The sequence below is a fragment of the Macaca thibetana genome, chromosome 14, assembly GCF_024542745.1.
Source record: "Macaca thibetana thibetana isolate TM-01 chromosome 14, ASM2454274v1, whole genome shotgun sequence".
Lineage (NCBI taxonomy): Eukaryota > Metazoa > Chordata > Mammalia > Primates > Cercopithecidae > Macaca > Macaca thibetana.
In genome coordinates, this window is record NC_065591.1 from 54,297,540 (window position 1) to 54,310,714 (window position 13,175).

Genomic DNA, 13,175 nt, shown 5'->3' on the forward strand with positions numbered 1-13,175 from the left:
CAATCGAGCAGTTAAAAAAATCCTGTGTGATTAGAAAATTGTCAGAAAGAAGTAGTCCATGAATTTTTCTCTTCCAGTGGTTCCTAAGCTTCACAGGGTTCAGAGCCACCACTGATAATCAGATGAAAACTGATATGGTTTGTCTCTGTGTCCCTATCCAAATCTCATCTCTAGTTGTAATCCCCACATGTCAAAGGAGGGGTCTGTTGGGAGGGGATTGAATCATAAGGGCAGTTTCTCCTATGATGTGTTCTCTCTCTCTCTCTCTCTCTGTCATTCTCTCTCTCCTGCTGCCATGCAAGACGTGCCTTGCCTCCCTGTCACCTTCCACCATGATTGTAAGTTTCCTGAGGCCTCCCCAGCTATGCAGAACTGTGAGTCAAACATCTTTTATTTATAAATTACCCAGTCTAAGGTCATTCTTTGCAGCAGTGTGAAAATGGACTAATACAAAACCACAGGCCCTCTTCATGGAAAAAGAAATTGTTTTAATTTCTGGAGTCCTTACATAAGAATCTGTTCTAAATCCTCTCAAACACATTCCAGGATGGAGCCAAGTGGCAAGGATGCTTTGGCCCATGACTATAGAGGTGATTTTCCTGAGTGGTACTTGGAGATAATTCCACGAGTTCCCATTTGTGGAAAATTGAGTATTTACTATAGGGATATTATTGAGGACATTGTTCTTTGTATCACACATGCCCTCCAGCTAAAAATCCACAGGAGGAATTTCTCTCTCAGTTCCACTCCTGTGCTTCTCTTAAGGAGTTGTTTTTGTTTGGTTTATCTGTTTACTTTTATTTCTACATATTGTGAATAGTATAACTTGGTGGCTCTTCACTCTGGTCATACTTTAGAATCACTAGTAAGCTTTTATAACATACAGATGCCAGCCTAGACCAATTAAATCACTGTCTCTTGGGGTAGGGCCTGGAAGTATTTTTCAGAAGCTCCCCAGTGTCCCTAACATACAGTCAGGGTTGAGAACCACTGATGCCTGAGGAGTCCTGCTCCTTGGCATTGGCCACGAGAAAACTGAAAGCCAGATATGCTGGCTGCTAGCAGCAAATTCACTGGGCCTTGTGGCTTCCACTGGTATCATCTCTCCCAAGACACCATCCTAGCCTTCAGGTCTCATTTTCCATTTGTCAACACATTTTAGATGTGACTTTATCTTGTGGCAACATGTTCTATGTTAGTTGGAGACTGTGGGCAGCCTACCTGAGCTTGCTTAAACTAAACATAATGGGAGGAGTCTAAACTAAACATCATGGGGTTATTTCATGGACACAGGAGAGGAAGTATAGCTGGATCAGAGGAAGAACAAATACCAGGATTGAGAGAAATATAAGAAATCAAAGCATTCCCTCTCCTAGTCTCTTACCTTTCTCTTCCCCAAAGATTCCCTCTACTTTCTCCTATGCATCTGTTTCATTCTGTCTTCCTCCATAAACCAGTTTTCTTTTCTTCTCTGTGAAAACAGGTAATTTGACAAGGTCTCAGTCAAGCCAATTAGTGGAAAGAGACTGCTGTTTTTAGGTACTAATTTCAAATTCTCAGGAGAAAGACTGCAATTGGCCCATCTTAGGTCAGCCATCTCCACCAGTTCTGTTCCCGTATGGAGGGAAGGTTAATAAGGTGTAAACACAATTTCCAGGCCCCCCACTATAATTGAGAGAGGCAGTTCTTAGAGGAGGGAGGTCACAGCCTAGCAGGTACCCCTAAATATGACTCAAATAGCAGTTGTAAACCACTTTGAGACTTTCTACAATAAGAAAGAGTATAAGCAAATAAACTGTGATGCTCAACGTGAATTACATCTGCGTCCATCTGAGAATTTGGCCTTAGGATCATTATAACATTAGGGAGACAATAAGAAACTTTGTACAGAGTGCAAATGGGACCAGTATGTGCTGAGGGGCCAGGTAACATGGACGTTTTGCATTTCTAACGCTCCTCAAACTCACTGGTACCTGTAAAAGTCCTGTCTGAAGCCATTTCTGAATCTCATTTAGATAACACACCTGTATGTCAAACCCATGTCAGAGGTGATTCTGGAAAATCTTAGTTATGGCCCTTTCATGGCTCTTGGCCTCACTTGCCAGAACTGCTTTAGAAAAATATTCAAAATGGAGAGCAATAATTTCATGTTAACAGACATTTTGGTTCACCAGGGTTCAGCTCACAAATCTCATGATGCTCAACACTGCTACACAAATTTAAACAAATTTCAAAGTCACTGCAGCAGAATCAGGATTGGACAGGCCTTCATTTGTCAGACTAATATCAAGCAACTTAAAAATGAAGCTGTTAGCATTAGCTGTAGCAGATAATCATTAGAAAATAACTTATGTTTTACAGCAAAAATAAAAATAGTTTTCACTTTTAATATTTGCTAAGTGCCAGGACCTTTGCTAAAAAATTACTTTTCTTAATCCTCATCATAACACCATAGAATATAGGGTAAGTTTTTATTAACTTTCTGTTGAAGCATAACTTACTTTTCTAGTACACATAGATATTGGCCCCAATGAATATTCACAAACTAAATGCATATGTAACCAGCACTGAGATCAAGAAATAGAATACAAGCACTCTGAGGTCCCTATTTGGGTTCCCTTCCAGTTACCATGCCTATGCAAGGGTGACCATTGTCCTAATATCTAGAAGCATGGATTCGTTTTGTCCATTTCTGTTCTCTATACAAACGGAATAACAAATAGGTTCTGTATTGGGTCTGGCCTTTTTCACTCAACATTATGTTGTCTGAGATTCATTCACATTGTCACATGAATATAGACCATTTTTGCTTATTTCTGTATAGTATTCCATTATGTGAATAAGACAAAATTTATTCAGTCTACTGTTTTTGGACATATGGGTAATATCCCATTTTATTTTTACTATTACAAATAGTTCTATGATCATCCCAGCACATATTGTTTTGGTGATTACTTCAGTGCATTTCTATTGGGTATATAGCTAGAAATGAAATAGCTGGAGAATAAGACATGCATATGTTCAGCTTTATTAAATACTGACACTTTACCAAAAGAAGTGTACAAATTTATATTTCCACCATTAGTATAGGAGCGTTCACTTTGCCCCACAATCTCACCAGCCTTTGAAACCTCCTTTTTCCTTTGTAGCCTTCCAGTGAGTGTGCAGTGGTACATCGTGACGTTCATTTGCATTCCCTTGATGATTAATGAAGTCAGGTACCTTCTCACATGGTTGGCTTTATTTTATTTGTTTATTTATTTTTCCACATGGATGTTTTCTTTGAGAAATGTCTACTCAAGCCTTCTGCCCATTTTTCTATTAGGTTGTCTTTTTCTAACTGATTTGTAAGCGTTCTTCATATATTCTGGATACAAGACCTTTGTGGGATATATGTGTTGAAAATATCTTTTCATTTTTGCATTATATTTTTACCCTCTTATTGATGTCTTTCGAAAAACCAAAGTATATTTTGTCCTTGTATTTTTCTTTTTCAGGCTAGCAATTTTTGTGTCCTTTTAAATAGGTGAGCTTTGCTTACTCAAGGATCATGAAAATGTTATCCTAGGTATTCTTCTACAGTTTTATTATCTTTTACATTTAGAGCTGCTATCCTTTACTTCTCCTATTTCATACCAAATACAAAATCAAAACAGATGGATAGCAGCTCTAAATGTAAAAGATAATAAAATTGTAGAAGAATACCTAGGATAACATTTTCATGATCCTTGAGTAAGCAAAGCTCACCTATTTAAAAGGACAGAAAAATTGCTAACCTGAAAAAGAAAAATACAAGGACAAAATATACTTTGGTTTTTCAAAAGATATCAATAAGAGGGTAAAAATATAATTCAACACATATATCCCACAAAGGTCTTGTATCCAGAATATATGAAGAACTCTTACAAATCAGTTAGAAAAAGACAACCTAATAGAAAAATGGGCAGAAGGCTTGAGTAGACATTTCTCAAAGAAAACATCCATGTGGAAAAATAAATAAACAAATAAAATAAAGCCAACCATGTGAGAAGGTACCTGACTTCATTAATCATCAAGGGAATGCAAATGAACGTCACGATGTACCACTGCACACTCACTGGAAGGCTACAAAGGAAAAAGATATATTTTTCATATAATCAGTGGAGCAACATGTAATAAATCAACCATGCCCTCTTTCCATGCAGTGCCTTAATCACAAATCAAGTAATATGAGTCTATTTCTGGACTTTATTTTGTACCATTGGTAACTTTTTCTAACAGTTCTATACTGTCTAAATCAGTTCTATACTGTCTAAATCACTACAAATGTATAATGGGTCTTGTTAATCAGTTTATCAATTTTTGCAAAAGAAAAAAAAACTACCAGAATTTTACTGGGATTATATCGAATCAATATATTAATTTGGGAAGGAATGACATCTTACAATGTTGAGTTTCCAATTCGTGAACATAATATATCTTTTTATTTATTGAAGTCATCTTTAATTTCTCTCAATAATATTTTGAAGTTGTACATCTTTTATTATATTTAATCCTAGGAATTTGATGTTTATTGATGTTATTATAAATATAACATTTTATTTTAATTTTTACTTGTTAGTTGCTGATAGAAATACCATTGATTTTTGTATATTGACCTGTATCCAACAACTTTACTAATTACATTTATTAATTCTAATAGTTTGTGTATTAATTGTCTAAGCCTCCTGCAATAAATTAGCCACAAATTTAGTTGCTTAAAGCCATGGAAATTTATTCTTTCATAGCTCTAGAGGCCAGAAGTCCAAAATCTTGGCTACAATCAAGGTGTCAGCAGGGCCATACTCCTTCCAGATGCTCTAGAGGAGAATCTGTTTCTTGCCTCTTCCAGTTTCTGGTGGCTCTGGCATTCCTTGTGGCCACGTCATTCCAATCTCTGCCTCTATCTGCACATGGCCTTCTCTTCTGTCTGTGTGTATGACCAGCTTCAGCCTCCCTCATATAAGGACACATGCAACAGCCTTTATGCCCCAACCAAATAGTCCAAGATCATCTCCCCACCACAAGATCTCTAACTTAATTACATCTGCTATAGGGTAAATGCACCTAAAAGCAACGATTTAAACATACTCTTAGAATGACCCTGTATGGCAGGTGCACCTGAATGTTTGTGCCGAGCTAGGGAATCTAGTAGTGGCCAGCTTGGAGATTCATTCCTTTTCTATCACAAACATCAGAGCCCCCAGCCAGTCCTGTGGGACACGGGCTGGTCTGTACAGGGGACTGAGGCCTTGAGTTTTGGGTTAAATGAAGGTTGCCAGGTGGAGGCCATTAGATGGAGGCTGTTAAGTGAAAATGCTATATAAAGTGCATGATGGAGCAACATTTAATAAACAAACTATGCCTTCTTTCCTATGCACTACCTTAATCACAAATCAGGTAATTAGATATATGAGTCTATTTATGGACTTTGTTTTGTAACATTGGTAAGTTTTTCTAACTTCATTACAGTTAAAAAGGAAGTTGTGGTTCTCCTGCCCAGGTCACCGCCACTAGGCCATGTGGTTATGCTGTCCTGCCCACTGCCACTGGACCATTCCTGTAGGTAAGGCAGGTCTCCTGCCCAGCCCACCGCCACTGGACTCTCTCCCCTGTGTGTGAACCCCTAATAAAACCCCGCGTCTCGTTTGCTAGCTCTGGGTCTCTTCTTTGGCCTCGTGAACCTGGTGCTCTCCCTACTGAGGCGAATTGGGGGTTCAGCACATTTGCCAAGATGCTTTTTTCAAATAAGGTAACATCTATAAGTTCCAGAAATTAGGACCTGATATCCTGAGTGGGAGGTGGCGTGGGAGGTGCATTTTTCAGCCTACCATAGTTTGTAGATTATTTTAGATTTTATAAGCACACAATCATGGCATATGTAAATAACAGTTTCATTTCTCCAACATAGTTTAGCCCCTTTTTATATACCGTATAAGCAAACTATGATTTGGGCAAGTTATGGTAATTTACACAGGATACTAGTATCAGGGCTAGGATTTGAGCTCAGGTCTGGCAGACTCCAAAGTCTGAGTTCTTAACTGCTACATTGCACTGCCTAATATGAGTCTAAGTTCTATTATTGGCAAAAAGAAATATTAGCAGCAGTTCTATGCAAAAGGCATTCTAAGCAGTTGATTTTTTCCGAGATCTACCTATCTTCTTAGATGCAAGATATAACATTCAGGAGTACTTAAAATCTTTGGGATCAACATTCACACTACAAAGTTTAAAATAAGACTTTGGAATAATAATTTTTTTAAAAGACCTAGCTTTAAGTCCCAGACTCGCCACAAACTGCTAGCATGGGCTTGAACAAGTTACATAATTCATCTGGGCCTGTTTCTACATCTTTAAAACTGAGATAATAACCATGGTACAGGGTTATTGGAATACTTAAGAAAATGCATGTGCATTCACATACTGAATGCTCAATAAATAATTTTTAGCTGCTATTATTGTGGTGTTATTGTATTTATTCATTTATCAAAAACACATTTAGTAGCAAAATGCAAAAACCAAAAAAAACAAACAAGACCATCTTTGCCTGCAACAAACACCACAACAAATAATTGCCACTGGGCTAATGAGTAGAATGATGGAGACAGGCAGAAACATAGTGGAAGTGAGGAACAGAGAGCAAGTGACTCACTGTGGGTAGGAATGGGGGTCAGGAAGAGCTTCCCGGAGAAGGCAACGCCTAAGCTAAAACTTGAAGGAGAAACCAGAGAAGACAGGAAGAGCATTCCAGGCAAAAGGACCAGCATGTGGCATACGGAGGCCTGAAATTATCCTTCCAGCAGAGGAACAAAACTGCCTCACCTGCCTTAGAAGAAGCAGAGTTCAGGAACTGGAGGCCAGAAACACTGAAGTTCACTCTATTCAGCTGGGAGAGGAAGATCAGAAAGAGTCACCTGGAGGAGGTATCTGGCTTTAGAGCTCGCAGCTTCAGAGCTGGACTGCTCATCAATTAGGAGGTGCCAGTGATGCCTCCTGCGGAGTGCCCGGCACTGGCTTGTACTGTAGGAACCATTTGGTTCTTCAGCATGAACCTCTGTGTTCCTGGGGCTGCAAAAGCAAGCCAGCCTCAGTCACCACAGCTGATCCCCTTGAGGAGCGAGCTGATTGCTGCCTGACCGGAAGTATGCGGGGTGGTGGGGGGCAGGCACGTCAAGTCCGGAGGGGGTGAGGAAGAGCCAGACCTCCCACAAAGCCTCTTGAGCAGTTCTTCAAATAGATGCGGGGGCACAGTGCCCACTAGGTTCTATGTGGGAGAGAAATGAGGTGTCAGGGTACATCAGGGAGGTGGTGTCCAATACTAGGCGCCACAGTCCGATGGTGAGTAGACTCAGCACCATTTTACCTGAGGAATAAGAGCTTAGGAGCAACACGGAGGATACCCACAGAGGCCCCAGGAGGAGCTGCCTCTTGAATCTCATGGAAGACAGATTAGGCTTTCCTGTTCTGCACCAGAAGGGAGAGCTAACTCTTCAGATGGAAACTACGGAAGGGCAGTTGCACCGAAGGGGCAGCCAAGGAAGAGCCCAAAGGGGATCGGTGCGGTTTTCAGCTAAATCCGCTCCTGCAAAAGTGGAAACGAAGCCAAAAAGACAGCAGGAAAGGACACATCTTCAGACAAAAAAAGTGCAAACAAAAGAGAAAAGGGGAGCAAAGAGAAAACAGGCCAAGTGGCTAACCAAGAAACTAAAGAACATCTACCTGCAGAAAATGGAGAAACTAAAATCGGAGAGAGCTCAGCCTCTGATGATGCCAGAAAGAAAGAAGCCTGGTCTGATTAATAGCATGTACCCTGTCTTAGCGGCCCCTGTCTCCCTTCTTGTACAATCCAGAAGAGTATTTTTATCAACTATTTCGTAAATGCAAGTTTTTTAGTAACTCTAGAAACGTTTCTAAGGAGGGAATCCCACCTCATCCCATTTTTTAAGCATATGCTTTTTAAGAGGTAAAGTCATTCGCTGGTTGTTTATTTTTTGGTACAACCAGAAGATAGTGTGGGATATTGAATTATGAGAGGCTTTGACTGTCTTGGGTGTTAGATGGGGGGTTAGTTTTTATATACTATAATATAATGCATACTGAATGGCAACATAGAGTCACAGTCCTGCATTTAACGTCTTGGACATTTTAAATTACTTCTAGTGCCATGTTGTTTTTCAGTAGAATTGTTTCCTGAAGAAAGCTAGCCCTTGAACATGGCTCTCCCTGTCAGAATTGTGTGCACTCTGTACCATCTTTGGTCACAGTCCTGTTTCCCTAATAACTTTGTTCATGTGCTGTGGAAGATTGAAAATTTGAGTATGTGGTATATATGCTATACAATTTTGAATTGGTGGGACTATGTAACAGTTGATTAATATGTGAAGATAATGGTATTTGATAGCCTTTTAAGGAAAAATTGCCTCCAAATTTTAAGCTGGAAAATCACTGGAACAACTTTAAAAAGGAATTACAATAATGACTTTTTAGATTGTTGGTATGTATGTTAAGAATTGTGTAAAAATTGAAATGTCTGTTCACTGATCCTTAATGCAAACAATAAAATCTCAATTATGAAAGAAAAAAACAAATATTTATGGAGTACCTAATATGTGCTAGACACTATTCTAGGCACTTTACAGCAATAGGAATTATCCAATCATTGAATGAGATACCTTGAAAGGTAGTGAGCTCTCTGTCACAAGACAGATTCAAGCAGAGGCCGATCGATTTCTTAGTGGAATGTTGAAGGAGGAATTGAAGTCTGGAGTAAGAAATCGACCCAGCTGGCTTTCAGTTTCTCTTCAGCCCTGTGATTATATGACATCTGCTTTCTAAGGATTGGAGATACCCGCATATATTTCCTTTAGCATTCTGTGTTAAATATCTTGGGGAGGCAAAGGAGAAAGGTAGACACCATCCTCCTCACCCTGTGGTAAAAGGTAAATGTAGGAAAATGGAATGACTTTATTGAGGTAACACAGATGATAGGGTCTGCCCCTGTCTCCAACATTTGTTCCTTGTTCCCCTCTTTGTCATGGCCCTGAAACGCACTGGCCTGCTGGGTGATGGTCCTGAAAGGGTCAGAGCTTCAAGGATTACTAAGTAGGGTAGTGTCAGTCCCAAGCCATTCTGTGGATCTAGGGTTACAGTCAGGGCAGCCTCAGGGGCAGGGGCTTCCTCCTCAGGAGGTTTAATGCTCTGTGGTCACCATCTTGAAATTCTTAAGACTTGTATCTTTGAATTTGTGTTTTGTGAGGTCTGATGGGATAATGGGGCACTCACAGGGGCTTAGGACCTCAGTTTACTTGTGGTACCTTTCCAGGATGGTTCTCAGCGGGGGCTGTGGGGTCTCTCTCTCCCCCAGGCCCCACCGCACAATTGTGTCTGCTCTCCACCTCAGACAGGACACAAGGAGAGTCAGGGCCCCAGTGCACACCCAAGTCTTGGTAGTGAGGCTCGGCAGCACCCCTACACACCTGCTGGATGGCTAGCTGGAGGCCCCATCTCCAGGGGATCGAGTCTCACCTACTCAATCCAGGTACCAAGCACATCCCAGCACATAGGTTCAAAAATCCAGGGAAGCCAACTGCCATGGATTGAAGGGGTGAGAGACCGTGGAAAGGAAAGATGTCTGGCTTAATTTCTTCAGACCCACAGCCCCAGTTGCCTCTGGCTGCCTCAGGCAGGGTTCCTTGGCTCAAGCAGGAAGAGTGCGGATGCCTCTTCCATCAAGGGACAGAGGTCCAGGGCACTTATGAAGCTCCACACTCCCCTGCAAGTGTCCCCACACCTGGAGCCCTCCCTCAGCCAGCTACAGCCAGCAACATACCTTGTTGCGGGGAGAGGGTCATCTCTCTTTTCCTCCCTTCCAGTGCTGGGCTTCGGTTTGTCTCTTCTGGACAGTTCAAGGGCACCTTTTAGGGAGGGGCTGCAAAATGCAAATTGTATAAGTTCAGTGATTCCACATACACATTAAGTGCTTTTATATTTGCATTTATATTTGCCTTGCACAATGTAAAGATAAACTGTAAAATTCACGCTAATAATTGAAAACTTTCATTTTTCTTAGAATGATGTTAAATAACAAATGAAAAACGCTATGACATGCTGGGAGAGAGACTGCAGAAGAAAGAAAAAAGCTTTATAACAGCACTTTTTTTCTTGCTTTTTAACCTTGAGGCTCCACATTTTCATTTTGCACTGAGCCTCACAAATTATGTAGCTAGCTTTGGTTACAACTTGCTCCTTGCCTAAGCCAACCCATGCGCAAGCTAGGCAGCTGATCCTGGACCCAATGGCTAGAGCCCAGTCTCACAAAAATGTTACTGTCTGTAAGTGCCCCGTGGTGACTCACAGCTCAAGACTGTATATTTCTCACTTGTCTGAATGCAAAGTAAAAGTGGCTATTTTTATAGAACAAAAACCCACGGAAAATATGGAATTCGGCCCATCTATATGCACTGCTGCACCTGAGACACTCAGCACACATAATAAATCTGTCTTTGGAAACTTGCTCCTTTACAGTTTTGACATAGATAAATGACAAGTATTAAATCTTAAGGGAAAAGAACCAGCTGCTGTAGTTGTTGAATTACTGAGACTGAAGCCACCAGGCCTACTGATTTGAAATATCAGGCAGAAGCCTCCCGGAAAAGGGTATAGGTGAGCTGGGAGAATGTCTCTGGTATTACCAACCCCCAGAAACTCAGGGCCACATCTAATATCTGAATCTGAACTTTGGAAGCCATTACCATAACCTTGGTCTTCGATCAGTAAGAGGACCTTTTTAGGGGGACGTATACCATGCTAAACCAATGGTTCAGAACTTGGATTGTCTAATGAAGTTTTTCTTTAGACAGAACAGATACCTGCTGAAAGAGCAAAGACTAGTAACAGACATATTTGTTCACTGTTTAGCATGATAGCATTGGTAGGAGTCAAGGGTGACAATAGGGATAATTCTAGAGTGCCAGAGTCAAACATAGCTAGGAGATGATGTGTCCTTTCACCATGGTGTTCCTCTGCCCCAGAGTGCAGCTCTTTGAGGGGGGGCTTGGAATCTTTGTTTTTACATCCCCTGGTGCCCCCGCCCCAGTGCCCCCCAACCCCCACCATACATTATCTGGCATGGAGTGATGGCTCAGGGCACTTTTCAAAAGTTAAACTCGGCCAAGTGCAGTGGCTCACGCCTGTAATTCCAGCCCTTTGGGAGGCCAAGGCGGGTGGATCACGAGGTCAAGAGTTCTAGACCAGCCTGGCCAATATGGTGAAACCCCAGCTCTACTAAAAATACAAAAAATTAGCCGGGGCAGTGATGCATGCCTGTAGTCCTAGTTACTCAGGAGGCTGAGGTGGGAGAATCACTTGAATCCCGGAGGCAGAGGTTGCAGTGAGCCGAGATTGTGCCACTGCACTTCAGCCTCGGTGACAGAGTGAGACTCCATCTCAAAAAAATAAATAAATAAATAAATCCAACTCCTTCCTTGTTTAGCAAGAAAACCGTGGCCCAGAGAATTTTGATGCTATCCTCTAAATCACACAGCTAACAAATAGTAATGCCGGGACCAGAACTGAGACCTCCTTACCCCGATGGGAGCTGATCTAGTCTATCACACTTGGAGAGAAAATTGGTGTCATTTTCTTTGAAGATTATATATAATCCATGTGGATAAAAAAGAATCTCATAGAATCTCAACAATGAGCTGCTGCCAAAATGTTGGCAGAATGAAAATGAGGAAGAGAATGGGGTCCAGGGCTGGGCCTAGCCAAGCAGGGGAAGGCTGAGAGTTGCTCAGACAAGGAAGCTGGCCTCTCAGCTCAGGGGGACCTGCTATGATCCCAACCAACACCCGAGGATGAGAGCTCTCTGCAGGAAGAGGACACCTACTTACAACATTGCTTAAGTGCTTCTTCTGAGGTGAGCACTCTTCTCCGAGATATATGTGGATTAATTCATTTCATCCTTATAACAAGCCTGTTAGAAGGGCACTATTATTAATTCCACTTGACTGAAACTGAGGAAAATCTGCCAGTGAGAGAGAGTCAGGCTTCAAGCCCGAGAGTCTGAACTCTCTCTTAGCCCTTGTTGCTCAGCTGCCTGTCTGGCCTGGGGAAGGGGAGTGCTCACTAGAAACAGGGGAGAGTCCTTCAGAAGAAGGAACGTCTGACTCCTCAGTGGCAGCAGGAGTACAGCGCCTGCTTTTGGAAAGGCCACTCCTGGGAGAGCCTCCCACCCACCCCGCCCCCTCCTGCTCTGTTCCTGGACTCCTCCTTTCCCTGAAGCCGCTGCCCAGACTCATCAGACTCGGGAGCTGGATGCAGATCCTTGCATACACCTCATTCCCTTGTCCCTCCAATGAAAAAGAGGCAGCATGGTGTGCTCCCAGAGCCCACAGCCCCTGGGCTTGGCTTCTCCCACTTACTGGCTGTGAACTTGGACAGCTCACTTAACACCCCCAGGCCTCAATCTCTTCATCCATAAACTGGACACCGGCAATGCTTCACAGGTGGCTGTAGTGAGTTACCATGCATGAAAGCATGTTGTAGATTGTTTAGTGTTAACCAACATTCAATCCCTTTCAGTTTATTTATAATGAGGATGAACTACTTGAGAGCTTGAGAGCATGGACTCTGGACCCAGACAGATAACAGGCAAGTTACTGTCTCAATTTCAGTTTCCATATCTGTCAAATGGGCATAATGTGCTGGTACCAGCTAGAGGGATGATGGAAGGCATATGCAAGATGATGCATGAAAAATAATAGTAAAACATTTATATGCCTTTAAATTAGTTAATATATAATAAGACACTGAAAATCACCTGGCGTAGGTTGGTATTAATTCTTTTCAAACCAGGGAGAAAAAGATAATGCCTTGTAAAATACTTAACTTTGTTTCTAGCACATGGTTTGTGCTCAATAAATACAGGCTACTAAGGTAATGTTGTCACTGGTGTTGTTATTGTTATCAGTAATAGTATGAACATAGAGGGGCTAGTGATTCCTATGCACATCGGGACTGAGCAGCACTGCCTTGGGACTCAGCAGGACTCTGCCTTTCTCGGGCTGGACTTTATGCTGAATTCCCCATAGTCTCAAACCTTGCAGGGCTTGTTTTATGAACCTACAATCTATGCCATTGCATAAGACCCTGTGTTC